Consider the following 14,736-nt stretch of genomic DNA (forward strand, 5'->3'; position numbering starts at 1 on the left):
AGCAAATCTCTTTCCTGTCTGGGTTGACACATGAGCAATGATGTGTGTGATGTGCTCCAGGGAGAGCTGTTTGTCCCTTTCTGAGAACTGGCTCCCCCCAAAGTGTTCAGAGAAGCAGGAACAAATCCTTCTCCTCACCTCACTTCAACTCCTCAGACTCCACACAGTTGATGCATTCAGATGTAAACTGAAATCTGAATTTGTCTCAACATACAGAGTTCTGATTTTATGGAGAGTCTTCCTTCAGTTAAAATTCAAGTTGCAACCTAGCAAAATTCAAATTGCAACCAGGTTACTATTTTGAATAACCTTGCCAGCTGCTTCTTGTCCTTGGCTGTTTTTGTAGAGCCATCCTCATTCCATCCTACTTTTCAGCCAGGATCTGAGGAGGCTTTTCCTGGTTTCACAATGATGGTACAGAGGATGTTGCCCAGCCCCTGTGTTCTGTAGACATGGTCATTCAATGAAGTACAAAAAAACCCTTCAGAATCTTCTTGGCATTGCACTACCAAATAAGAGTAGTTCATTGTTTTACTATTTCTTTTCCTCATAGTGACTTTGTTTATATTTGGTGATTTAGAGAAGTATTGTTTTCTGATGGGAAGACTGTATTTAACTGTGATTTCTCTTTTTAAATGGAAATCCCCAAAGAACCCACTAGGTAAGAGAATAAAGAAATGAAACCTCTTTCCCTTTGTTTTTTTCTTTTGGGAAATTTTCACCTCTTCTGTGAAGTAGCCCTTAGAGAGAACAGGAAAATGGACTTTAAAATTTTTCTTCTGGTTCTTTTTGGTTGTAATTCTTCCAGAGACAGGAAAGCTAAATCCCAGTGGTATCAGTAGCTATAGAAGAGGCCAAGCAGCTGATATCAGGTACCATGTGGTTCATCAGAAAGTTGAGAAACCTGGCAAGTTTCAAAGCCTTGGATCTCTGTGGTTTTGCACTTGGCCTGAAGGATCCCTTACTTCTTACTCAAAGCAGTGGAAATCTCCCAGACCTAAAGCTTGTTACAAGATTTCTACCATTTAGAGACGCAGTATTGGCATCTACCTCTCAAACTTTGCCAAAATCTCGAGTACTTTGTGCACTTTCTGTTCTGAGAGTTGCCCCTTACTTCTGCTTCATTCTGGGATGGAGCCCCAGCCTCACAAACTGAGCAGCTCTTCCTCAGCTGGCTCCTGCCTTTGGCTCTTCTCAGCAAACTGGTGGCAACCTCAGGCCCCAGTTCCCTCTCCTTTTCAGGGATAAACCTTCAGAAGGTTTATCCTGCTGACCTCAGCTCCATTGCAGCAGTATTAAAAAGGGAAGGATCAGAAGTTTAAAGTACATGTGTGTTTCTCAAGTAGCCTATACTGAGAGCTTGGAAGAAGCATCTGAGTGCCACAGACCACATGGTGCAGATAGTGGCAGTAGCTTGTACTTTCACAAATAAAGTACCCCTGCCACAGGGGTAACGTCCTTTAGAAGAGGAATGCTCTATCACCATAAACTGAGGTTAACAGTTTCTTTTGTTCTGGAAATTTGTCCATAGTATCTGAAGATAATTTGATTTCACAAAACACATGAATTGATCACATACTTCTCAGGAATCTTTTTCACATGCTTTGGTGTGGGATATATAATAATTGTTTTCCAAGCTCTTCTGTACCAAGGAAAAAGGATGTGATTCCTTTCCAAGTAAGCAAAATGGCACTAAACAGAAGCATCTGCAATTTCACAGAATAAAGAACATATTGCTCATATTATTAGATTTTTTAAAATAAAAATAACAATAAAATTTATTTGCTAAGTCCACCTTGAACTCTTCAGGTTCATGCCATGAGGGCTTTGAGGCTGGTCTGATGCTGCCATAGCTGCCAATCTCCTGTAACCCTGCTCCTGCCTCCCCCTTGCTGCAGGGGCCTGGCTCACCTGGAGGTGTATTTCTGCAGGCAGCCCACGTGAGCCCATGTTGTGGAGCTGCTGTTCCTTATTTAAGCTGTACCTGGGGGGACAATCTGCCACCAGACACAACTGTTCAGAAGCATCTTTTACAACACATGGGGCCAAGGCTGGGTTGAGCCCCCAAAAATCAATGACTTGAAGGAGGGGTTTGTAGTAAAGCCTTGGCTTTAGTGTGGCTATTTCATTTATTAGAGGAAAATTATGAGACTTAACGTTCTCTGTGCTCTGACCCTCCAAGCTTCTCTGCAGATCAACTCTAAATAAGCTGGAATCTAACAGAGGTCTTGAAATAACCTTAGCAAAATCAAACAGGAAAACCAAAACAAATTATCTCCAAGTAATACAAAAATGTCCAGAACATTTTAAATTAATGTTTATTTATTTAATTATTAATTATTTAATTAATTATATTTATTATTAATTAATATTAATACTTTATTATTAATTAATTTGATTAATAATTAAATAATAATTATTAATTATTTAATTAATATTTAATTAATTAATGATTAATACCTCATTTGGAGGATGAGACCTGGTGCCATTGGACACAGTAGCTCAATTTCTGGTTTATGGCCAGCAGCTGTACTCCAGGCTATGTGGGATGAGCTTGTGCTGAGGACCCACAATGTACCTTGACAGAAAAGGTGCAGGCAATTACTGCCCTCCAAAGCAGTTTAAGAGCAATCCCTGAGTGCTGCTACAAAATTGCAAGCCTGGTAGCAAAAAAGGATGTTGATAAAGAAATCCAATGTTTGCCCTGGTCACTTATTTGACCTTTCTTAAAGTGAGACTGAGCTCAGGAAGTGCAGACTGGAGTTTGATATGAAATGCTTGAGACAGGAGGGATTTAGGAAAGGATTATAACTCAAGAAAAACACACAGCAGCAGTTTAACCTGCCTGGTTAATTCTCTAACTGCTTTCATCTGCTTGCCATGAAAGTTTGTGAGGATCTGACCACTTTGTACATCCACCAGTGAACATCTGCCAGCAAACTCTATCAGGACAGAAAGAAGAGTTACACCAGATACAGAGGAAGCAGGAAGGCAGGTCTTTCTGGGGAGGCCAAACAGAAATTTAGGTGAGCAAAGGTGTTCCTTTCCCTGTTGGATGTTAGGGAATGTGAAATCAACAGGAAAAGATTACTGAAGATTTTACAATATACTTCCTTGTCTTAATGATCCCAAATAGGTGCACTCTAAAGATGTGAAAGCAAGCTTAATTTTCAAAGTCACTTCAGTCCCTTCAACACTGCCATTCCTTCTTCCCAAGCACAGATGGGAAAAAACTCCACAGCTTTTTATTATAGACTAATGCCATTTGCACAGATGAAAAGGACATGTGCAGTCATTCTGACTGTCCTGTAACAGCCACAGATGGAAATTAAACAACAGTAATCAGGCAGCAGCATGTTTACAGAGGGGCACTAGAGCAACAGGGGGATGGACATTGTTCCTCTTTGCGGGTTTAGCTCTAAGCAAAGCTGCTGAAAGCCCTGGTCTTTGCATCCCAGCCAGCCTGAGGTGAGGGCTGTGGGCACACCTGGCATGATGGCAGAGCTCAGGCATGAAGGAGACAAATTGCTGAGTGTGCCTGCATGGGTCAGTGTGTCCCAGTGCTGTGAGGACACACTCACAGGGCCGGGGAGAGGAGGCAGATGGAGTAGGAACATCTCAGTGGATGCTCTCTGTTGGCTCAAGCACCTCCAGATGCTGGCAATAGACTGGCCTATTGCACTGCTCTGGCACCCCAGCTGACATGGCCAAATATGGTCATTTATGGCAGATCTCCCTGTTTAATTTTGTTAATGTTTATTTTAATACATAATGCTGAGGCTGGATTAAGGAACTCAGGGACTAAAGTACTTGCTGCTAACATGTCACAGCAAGGTCAGGTGGTGTTTTCCCACGTGAACTACATTGTAATTCTGCACAAATGAGATCATGGGAAAAAATAGGAGGATAGCTTAGTTACTGCAACCTACTCACAATTTAACTCCTTCAATGCAATGGGCCAGTTGTGCAGATGGACTTTGTGATATGAGTATTTTTGTGGAAGTGCTGACAGCTCTTGCAATAGCTTCCTCAGTTTTGCAAGCCCTTTTGCTAACACTCTGTCTCCTGGAATCAGGAAGTAGACTGAAGATAGGCAGATTTTTTTTTTCCAGAAAGAAAAATAACCATTACAAATGCAGAGAAAAACCTTGCAATTTTGGTAATTCTCAGAATAACACAATATATGGGGAAACAACCTATAAGAAGACAATCTGCCATTTAAAAAATAATTTTAGTTGCATTTATTTTGGATCCCTTCTGAACTAGAATGAAGATGGGGATAGAAATCTGTGGTACAGACTGAGGTCAGAAAGATGGGATCCTTCACTTCATAGCTAAAATGAATAAACTGGTGTGTGGGCTGGTATACCTGACCCTGACTTCCAAGATAAAAACATTTATTTGGGTAGCACTTGCAGATTTTCCAGGGAGGTTTTAATGTTTGGGCTGGATGAAGCCTTGAGTGACTTGGCTTGACCTCATGGTCCTGGTTTTAACAGGATTTTGGGCCAGAGATCTGCTGTCCCTGCCAGCCTGAGGGATCCCACAAGTGATACTGAGCCAGGCTGTGGGTGAGCTGAAGGGCAGAGAGCAGGTCTCAGAAGGGATGTCTCAGTAGAGCAGCAAAAGCACTTCCAATTCTCTAAGGTCCAGGTTCTTGAAGAAATACTGCTAAGATTCACAGAGGGATAATGGTGAAAAAATAAATAAAACAAATATTTTCTGTACTACTGTGTCATCTGTGATCTCCCCAAAACCCATAACCTTCCTTTCTTCAGCTTCTTCTCACTTTGTGCATAGGGAAAGACAGGACGTGCTCAGTTTATTTAATCAGTGCAGATTTGCAATCAACTCCTGTCAGGTACTTGTACCTGCTTGAAAAGGCCCAGTAATGCCCCCCAGGGGTAATTCTATGCCCCTAGGCATACTGGGGAGCTGAACTTTCTGCAGGCTGAGATAGACTTCCTCATGTGCCGTTAATAACGCTGCAATGCTCCTGGACTGTTGTTGCACAGATATTGAAGGGAATTTTCAGCTAGCATGGGACAATCCAAGGAGTAAATGTACATTCCACCCTTCCCAAGCCAAACCTCCCAAAAGAATCTCTGGCTCATCAGACTGCAGGCAGAAGGGCCCATCAGAAAATATACTTGGTTACTTCTGTTATCACTGTAATGGTACCACAGCTCTTTTTGAAATGGTCACTTTAAACAAAGCAGTTGACCTCCTTCAGTGGAAGCCCTGCAACATCCAATACCAGAAAGAAGATTTCTTAATTCTGTAAACTGAGGCATGAAAGCAGGGTAGGACTATTTATAGCTTTGATTTCCTCTGAATAGATGAGAGGCTGAACCTGACATTACAGAGTGAAAAGATCAAGGTGGTGCTTTTTTTGGTGGTTTTGGGTTGTGTGTGGGTGTTTTTGATAACCCATTCTGGCATTCAGCGATACAGCAAAGAGAGGACTTGGCAGCCACCTCATGAACTGCCCTGGAGACTTGTCTATGAGTCAGGAAGATCATTCAGCTTCTTCAAGTTCACTACAGAATATGACTTTACTGAATATATATTATGTGTATAAGGAAAAAATATCAGTTTTCCCTGCAACTAGGGAAGGTCCTGCAGCCCCATGAGTACAATAAAGTAGGTGGGAAAGGGCATGGGCCCTCTCCTGAGGAGAAAGAGTCAGGTTTTATGTGAGCTCAGACTGTAACTTTCTGCTGCCACAAGAAGGGCTCTTGCCATTCCTCATGTGTCAGCAGCCCATGTCCCTGCCCTCAGCCCCTCTGGCCCCTGGCTTTCTCTGCCTCATGCAGGTTCTGGCTGGGAAGGAGGGAAATGTGGATGTGGGGTGTGAAAGCAGGACAGTGTGGGGGAAAATGCTTCCTTAGAGGTGTTACCATATGCTGGGTTATGTGGAATAAAGTCTGGAATGGGGATTAAAAAGTGGTAAAGGGCTGAGGGGCTACAGGTAACTGGGAAGGGTTGGTGGCAGACTGGAGAGAGAGGCCTGAGAACCAGCTGGAAAGGGGCAGCAGGTGACCAAGGATGGGGTCACATCCTGTAATGCTGAATGATTGTATGAGCCTCCAATGTGCTCTAGGCTGGCCACAGAAACAGGAGCCATCAGAGCTGCTTCATGGTGCCAGGAGAGGAGGCTGCAGGCAGGGCAAAAGCACTGCTGGGATGGGTGGGGAGTCAATCCATAACTGTGGCCAAATTGCTCCATAGCAGCCAACCTTTCTGAGGCAGAGCATTGCTGGCAGCAGGATGGGGAGCTGACCTTTCCCTTCCCTGCCAAGATGAATTCAGATGACTTTTCCAAAGGAAGGCACCAATTTTACAGGCTGAGGGCTGAAGCACAGGTTGCTGAAGGGGTTTGGCCAGCTGTGCATCACCAGCCCTGAGCAAGCCATCCTGGCCATGATTGTATTTACTGGGCTGCAGAGAGACCTTTTGCTTGCTGAGCTCTTGACAGTGTCCAGTGCTGAGGTATCAACACAGCTATTCAGACTTCTTTTGTATGCTTTTTGTACAGCCTGACAGGCAGTTCAGCTGCTGTAGAGTGGAGAGTCAATTTTTCCAATCTACTTAAGAGGAATGTTTTCCTTTATTGTTGCATGATGGAGCGTGTGATTGAAGCAAAGCAAGAATCTGTTGTCAGCTCTGGGACTGACAAGCCTGAAAAAGGAAGAAATGTACTGGAAAAAATAACAAGTTATCAACACCCCTGGGACAGAAGATCCCTCTTCCCTTCTTTCCCCAAAACTGGCTGATTCCATCTCAATTAAGCAAATCATACATTGCAGCAGCAAAACTTGTCCAAGACTACTTTTTTTTCAAGGATTAGCAAATTGATGAGTAAAAGTTTGTGTATTTTTAGCAGGGGAGGCTGGAAAAGCTGAACATGTAGTTAACCTTCAGGTTCACATTTTAAGGAGTTTAACTGCATTTAAGGAGGGCTCTGGGCAGACACCTTGCCATTTAGGAGGGTAGACTGATGAATGTTGTCACTTAACATAGTTCCTGTTGCTGCCTATGAGATGTAGAGCTACCCTAGTTATCTTCAGATGAGGCTCTCTCAGACACAGATAACAATCTGCCTGCATCACCCAGGGCTCTGCATGGGCTTATTTCCTCTGTTTATGCATATTTCTCATTAACGAGAAAAGTCTGCCATCACCAACACGGCTTCTTGGCATGGACAAGCTCCCACTGAGCAAGTCAGCTCCATGGCATGGGATAACTGGGCAGCTCTGCCCCAGCCCTGACCTTCAGCTCTGGGGGTGGTGCTGGAACTCGTCTGCCTCCACAGGCAGTGCCAGACCAAAGGGCAGCTCTATCTGGGCTGTAATCAGGACATAGGAGACATTATCTTTGTCTCGTCTGCTGCCTGTGGTTTGATTCGAGATAAGACACTGAGTGATTTCTAGTCCCCTAAGGATGTCTAACCTAGACATCTTCCTGAGATCAGTCTGGCTGCCAAGGATGAGTTCTCCATTATCCACATCACTGTTAACCCTGAAAAGTGCATTAGAGTCAAGGAGTTCCCTTTCAGGAGACTACTCTGAGCTAGGAGCCCAGAATTTTGGGTTGGCAAGAGCAGTGACCACGGGCCTGGGGGATATTGTAAAACATGGTATGAAGACACATTTTATAACCTGTTGTGCAGGTCCATAATTTCTCTCCTAAATGCAGATGTGCATAAGGAAAGCAGAAAGCCTCACCAAGTCCTTCTCATTTGAGCTGAGTTCCACATCACTTTGACACACTGCTTATTTTAAAACATTAAATACTTGTGCAGCTGCTTTTTCAAGATTGAACAGTGCCAGGCTTCTCTGTGATTTACAAGTTGTTTTGGAAACATTCTGGTTGCTTGTAGCGGGTAGCTTTATTCTTTTTTTTTTTTTAACTCTCATCCTGAGCAGTTACCTCCCATCTCTCCATACAAATACTTTCATTTTTACTCTAAGCTTTGAACTGATGGGATTGTAGGGAAAGCATTTTGGAAAGAAGCCCTCGGGGTCTTGTTAGCTTTGTTAATCCTTACTTTGGCTTTTTTTTTTCCCCTTATTTTTCACTCCCAAGAGGCAAAATGCAAAATCTGTGTGTAATCAGAGCTAGAGACTATGCGTGCTGTTCTAGGATAATATTGTCTTACCCTGCTCTTTAGTTCCTTGAACACAACCCAAAAAGCTTACTGGCTTTAAAACAGCTACTCTAAATCAGTACCCATAATACAAGTGCCCTTGTCTCAGAGGCTAAACAGAAACAAATTATATTTTTTTATCCTTGGACAGGGCTATCTAAAGATCTTACAGAGCTGAATAAACATGAGATTTAGATTTGTAATTTTTGTAATTTACATTTAGATTTGTAAATGAGGTAAATAAGATACTGTTTGAAGTGAAATGAGGGCATTAAGGACCTCACTCTTTGACCCTTGAGTAGGACCCTCACAGTCAGTGACAGGGCAATCTATCCCACTCAGAAGCAGGAAACAAAAGAGCTGTTTTCATCAGGCTGTCAGCTAGGTGGGATTGCAGCTCTAGGAAGCAGGAGTGTATTTTTTTTCCTTTTTTTGTCCACCATATTGACCTCTGCCATTTCAAAGTGGGTTATTCCCTTTCATCAGTCACCCTTGGAAATTGTCTTGCTTGTGAAGGTTTTTCTTCATGGAAGTCTCTCTTGCAGAACGTGGTTCTGAATACTGAATGTCTTCCCTTAAAACACTCGGCAAATTTCCTTTTTCTGTATGATTAACCTCAGCACTATGGTACTTCACAATGTATCTCAGAGCCAGAGAAATAAACTCTTCTCCAAAGTAAATGGAGAAAAACATTTTTTAATAAAATACATCTGTATGATAGCATCCATTTTTCACATAAGGATTGATTCTCAAGAGTTATCCATAGGACCTGGAGACTGTTGCTAAGAACTAAATCCCCAGAATTTCAAATCATAGCACTGTTTCCTGTTACATGAGGCACAGGGGAGACCCTTTATATATCTGAATGCTTCACAAAGTTTTACCAAAGAAATTTGCCTTCTGAGAGTAACTTACAAGTATCTATATCAAGTTTGTCTTGTCAGCCATGCCTCAGCCCTGACAGTTTTAGTGGGCAGCACAAATCTTGTACTGCCATTGTAACGTACAAGTGGATGCTGAATGACCTGCAAAAATGTGACTTCTCCAGCAATGATCCCAACTCTTGCCCAGCTGCTTAGTGCAGGGTCCACATTGATTGAATGTTATCCTCCTCTCCTGGGTGTGCCCCTTAGAACTCACTATTTCAGAAAGGCCATATTCCCTACTTTATTCCTGCAAAAGCAGACCCTGTGTGGCTGCATCTAGAACTTCAGCTGTATCTCACATTGACATCTGGTCCTGGAAATTCCCCTGGGAAGAAGTCCTGGATCTCCTCTGGCTGAAGAAACGCTGGAATTTCCACATTATTCCATACCTGGATATGGGATTGAGGACCTAACAAGTAAGGAAAGGGCTCTGAAACTGAAGAGCTGCTCTCCAGCATGTGCTCTGCTCTTAATCCCTGAAATAGCTGGCAGTGCTATCCACATGGATACCTTTTAGGAAAGCACTGAGGAGCTGTGACACTTTTCTTTTAGCTGAGCTGGCTGTGCATGGAGTACCTGTGAGAGGCACCCTCTCACCCTGCTGAAACACTGCTGGCAATGAGGAGGAAGCAAAGAAGAGCAGCAAAACGCCTGTAACATATTCCTGCTTGAGCATCCTGCAGCAGAGACAACAAGACCAGGCAGCACTGCCATTTTAAACTGAATTAAAGGCATTAAACCTCAGTGGACACCAAGGTGCTGCCCATCTGCTTGGGTGAATGTGGGTGAGCCAAAGTACAGTGGAGTGGCCAAGACCCCTGTGGCTGTTAGGTGTGAGGACAGCTCCTTATCTTAGCAGCAGAACAGGCACACAGAGTAGAGGGGAACTGTCATCTCTACTGAGTGTCCCTTCTACTCAGCTCCAGCCTGAGAAGAGTACAAAAGCCTGTGATTTCCATCTTCTTTAATGACACTTTGTTCAGCACAAAATAATTGTACTTAGTGAAGAACATAGTTTAAAAATAGGTTTCTCTTATATTCTACAACCAAGCTCATTAACACTTTACCACTTTCATAATTTATTAGTTCCAATTTCCCAGGAACTGCCATAAACAGTGGTATTTTTTTTTCATCATAGCCAGAAAGATTAAACTCTGTAGGAAACCATAAAATTGAAATATTTTGAAAAAGCAAGAGTTGGATGCACAACAGGAGACTCAGGCAGAAGTTCAAACAGGGGAAGTTTCAGCCCTTCCTTGATGAGGGAAAAAAACAGAAACAACTGGCAGTTAAGTAAAGCACACTAGGAAAGACAAGAAAGACAAAAAAGACGTAGGTTGACCAGGACAGTCTAGAATTGTGCAACCAAAAATGAAACTACAGCTTTGAAATCATGTGGAAGAAGCAGAGACACTGGATTATAGAATAAATAAAAAAGCCTTGAGAAGAGAAAAAAGATAAACTGTGTCAGTGTTTTACAAAAACACAGCATTAGAAGGCCATATAGTACCATCCACAAGATCATCAAGAAATAACACAAGAAACAATGCTAGAGACAGACACCAGGAACTTTCCAACAGAGATGTTGCAGAAGAGTGCCTTAAACACACTAAGGACTTCTGCCAATAAGGTCTAAATTTCCCTCCTTTAGAACCATCCAGCTGAGGATCTTTCTCTTAAAACCACGAGGAGCCAATTGTGTGAATAAGGGTCAGAACTGGGGAACTGGAACAATAACCAGAAGGAATTCCATCACACTCTCACACATTTCTGCAGAGCACAGCAGGTAGGACAAGTGCAGTGAATCGTGACAGACACAACAGCCTCAGCTTTGGGGCTACAGCAGTCACTGTAACACTCCATGAAAATACCCAGGGCTCCTTCCCCATGGGCAGGAAAGTGCTAAGCTGCTAACCTGAACTGTCAGTGTCTGGCAGTAAGAATTTTGGTAGCCTCTGCCTTGGAGTGATGCTCATAGCAAGGTTTACTCACTGAGGGTAGAACAGCAGCAAAGCTGGCCTGTGCTGCTTACTGCAAAGGTCATGGCAACCGTGGTGTCAAAACAGAGACTTATACCAAAGGAGAAAAACACCTCTTGTTAGGACACTCTGGATTTATAATCTGAAAATAGAAACAGAAAACTGGAATCACACCCATAATGATAAATCTCTCAGTTTCCCAGAATCTGGAAGACTGAGAACATCTAAGCACATCCAGACAGGACTCCTGAGGATGGTTGTTTTCTCAGTAGTCCTCTGTCAACATAACTGCAGCAGAATAAGGAATTTGTGTCTTTGAATTCAGATGTCTCTGAAGGACTACACAGATACCAAAAACAAATGAAAAACCAAGTGGATAGCACTTACAGTGCCACTAGAGAAGAAGAAGAAGCTGAAGTAATTGAGTCCCATGAGCCTGTGTAAGCAATAAGATGAAATTGGCTTGGTTTGTCCATGTAACCAGAACAATGGAACTAGCAAACACAATTCTGTGGGGAAAAAATTGGAGAGGAAATTATGGCAGAATGCTCAGGGACAGTGTGACTCAAAGACATCTGCATCTGGATGGAGAAATGATGGGGAGAGCCAAAGAGTAAAGGGAACATGAATACAGATTGGCCTAAAGATGACACTCTTCAGACCATGCTGGTGTTTGGAAGAGGAAGATGAGACAATCATAAATATGTATAACAGTTCATAACCTGGCCATGTTCTGTTCATTTACTGAGTTGCCAAAGGACACAAAACCAGAGTATAGTCACCAATGAACCACTAATTCATGTTGGTATTGCTTCTGTCAACCATAAGAAAAATTCAATTATACTTTTCTTTTTGTTTCAGACTACTCAAAATTGCCCACTGATCTACACATTTCCCCTTTTATTTTCTGAAAGTGACATTTTTCAATGGGCTTCTAAATATCAGGTAAAACTTAATATGCTGTGGCAATATGTTTGGCTCACAGAACCCATCCTATTTTTCTCTTGCTCTTGATCATATTCTTGACATTCAGGCACTGTTATGGTGAGATGTAGATATTTCCTTGCTCTTAAGGTGCCTTGGATCTAGTTTCACAAGCCCAAGAAAGGTGAATTTTTTCTCTGCACTTTTCATCAGGATTACAGCAGTCTGGCAGATGTCTGCTTGTAGACTCTGCTAAAGTCATGAGTTCCTATAAATGGCAGCATCACAATCCCTCTCTAAGCAGCAGCTCTCATGTCAATGAAATATCCCCAACTACCCACAACACACCCACAGCCAGAGAAAATCACCTCTTCCTGATTGTCTTCTCAGAGCAGAATGCCTTGAAGGCAGCAATGGCTCTGGGGGGCAGAAATATTGTCCCCAACAGGCAGCAAAGTGCTTTTAGCTGTTCAAGATTGCTATTTTCTTCATCTTTCCAAGAATTAGAAACATGCAGCAGGATGCACGTAATGATCTCCACAGGTGAATGGCAACCATTCCCACAAGACAGGTTCCTTTATCAAACCCATCATCTGCCATCCAAAAGAAAAGTTCTGCTTATCAGTGATGTCTGCTGGTGTCAGCAGGTGTCTAGAAAAAAAATTGGTGAAAAGTGTTACATTTTCTCCCAAGGAAGATGTTCCCCTCAGGAGTTTGCAAGGCAGAATTTCCCCATGGATGCTGTGCTGGGAGCAGATCCAAGTAGCCATGGCAACTCTGTGCAGGCTGCTTGACATGGCCACTGCTCAGAATAAATTCTGGGCTGAGCATTGCTCCTGATGGTGTTAGTACCTCGAGTAATGACACATCTAAAGCACTGTTCTTACTATTCTTCCATCTGTTCTTACTTGTTTGCAGGCTGCCCAGAAATGTCCCAGGAGAGCTGTGGGTCTCTGTATGATGAATTCCAGCCTGCTGAGAAATATGCTTGGTTTTGTTACCTTCTGTGACCTCCCAGAGCAGGGACAGTCCTATTTATATATACCACCTGCTGAAAACTTCTGTCCTTGAGCTTCAGCAGCTTTTTGTACCTAGTCTTCTTTAGCAGTATAATTCCTGGTGATTTGTGGTGTTTTATGCAATTTAACTGTATATGTGAGGAGAAGTAGCTATGCAGTGGCAAGGCACTTATATGTGGAAACTCCTGACACAGAGGCACTCAGACTAATATATTTCTTTGCCTGACATTCAAGCTCCCTAGTGGCAGATCTTCCTGGCACAGAAGCAATCAATAGTCCCAATCCAAGCAATTTGCTCATATATGTGAGCATGTACAGGTGCAGCCTGGTCTGTTATGGATACCTGCAACTCAGAATGCCAAAGTGAGCACGTAGTTCTTGACAGAAAAAAAAAAACAACTCCCTTAAAACCATCATCTGTACAAAGGGCTTTATTTAATAGCTGGAGATTCAAGTGAATTCAGACTCTTGGGTTTTTGGTTCATTCTCCAGAGCAGGACTGGGTTTTGTCTTTATTTTTGTTTCCTGTGTCAGAACTGCAAAGCAGATGGGTTTCAAACTACAGAAATTATTCATGGTAGATGTTTAATGAAAATCCCTGACTGAAATATGATTCTTACTATGGAAAAAGAAAGAACCTTGCCAAACATGATTTTTCCACTTGTGAGAGAAAACTGAGGGAAAGGGGATAAGGGATTGTTTTGCTTGAAGTACATTTTAAATTACACAATGCAGTCTGGTCTGAGTGCATACATGGAGGTTAAACTGTTCCTGCTGATCCAACATAGCTGATGCTAGGAATGACTGTTGAGAATTACACGGTCTTTGTCTCTATAAAAAATGCCTACATTGGAGTATTCAGCCCAAAATAACAACCTGCTGGGCCTGGGCTACAACAAAGGGAGAAGTAAAAGGAGGAAATGCCTGGTTTGGGGAATGAGATATGAACCTGAACAAGAGACAGTCTTGAGCATTTCCTTGCAGGGGGATTATCTGCTGGCTGGAAAACAAGAGCCAGGGCACAGAGGTGAGGGAGAGGAGACCAGGTGGATGTGTCCTTCCTGCAGGTGCTGGAGGCCCTTCTTTGCAGGAGACCAAGCCCCAGGCAGGCAGGGCAGGGGGCTCACAGGGCTGTGAATCATGGCTGGCTGAGGAAGCTGAGTCACAACAGCTGAGCTTTGAGTCCCCAGCTCTGACCTGGAACAGTGTGAAGGAAGATGCACAGTGCCTGTAGGCAGTGCCATGGGGATGGGAGCTGGTGCTGCTCCCCAGGGACTCCTGGCAGGCTCCTGGGGCAGCTCTGGAGTGCAGCTTTGAGATGGTTCTTTCCCACTAGTAAGTGGGTATTTCTGAGAATCCACTGCTGATTTCTTTACCCTTGTCAATGTCTGTGGTGGGGCCATGTTGTGTGCAAACAGGCATAGAGTTTGTCAGACTGTAAGGGTGAAGCAAAGATGGACACATCTCTCCTGCAGATCCAGGTCTTTGCCTTGGGTTATCAGTCAGTGAAATTTCTCTACCAGTCAGTGAATTTTTTCTAGTTTAAAAGCCAAAAGCTCTGTAGTAACGTGTGAGATTTGGGCTACACAATGCCCAAATGCATGTCTTTATAAAGAAGCTCATCTTAAAGAACTCTGCAATATGGTGGATTGTATTTTGCCACTTAAAGGGGAGTGCAGTCACTGAATAACACCATGGGAGGGAGAAGATGGAAGAGATACAAATAAGCTGTGCTCACA

The 14,736-nt window shown here is 43.1% G+C and overlaps 1 protein-coding gene across 1 annotated transcript in view; it reads left to right on the plus strand.

Annotated features, from left to right (window-relative positions):
- The window catches only part of RIN3 (Ras and Rab interactor 3), a 60,926-nt gene that overhangs the window by 19,971 nt on the left and 26,219 nt on the right, over nt 1–14,736 (plus strand). The window lies entirely within an intron of this gene.

Source organism: Molothrus aeneus, chromosome 6 (assembly GCF_037042795.1).
Source record: "Molothrus aeneus isolate 106 chromosome 6, BPBGC_Maene_1.0, whole genome shotgun sequence".
Classification (NCBI taxonomy): Eukaryota; Metazoa; Chordata; class Aves; order Passeriformes; family Icteridae; genus Molothrus; species Molothrus aeneus.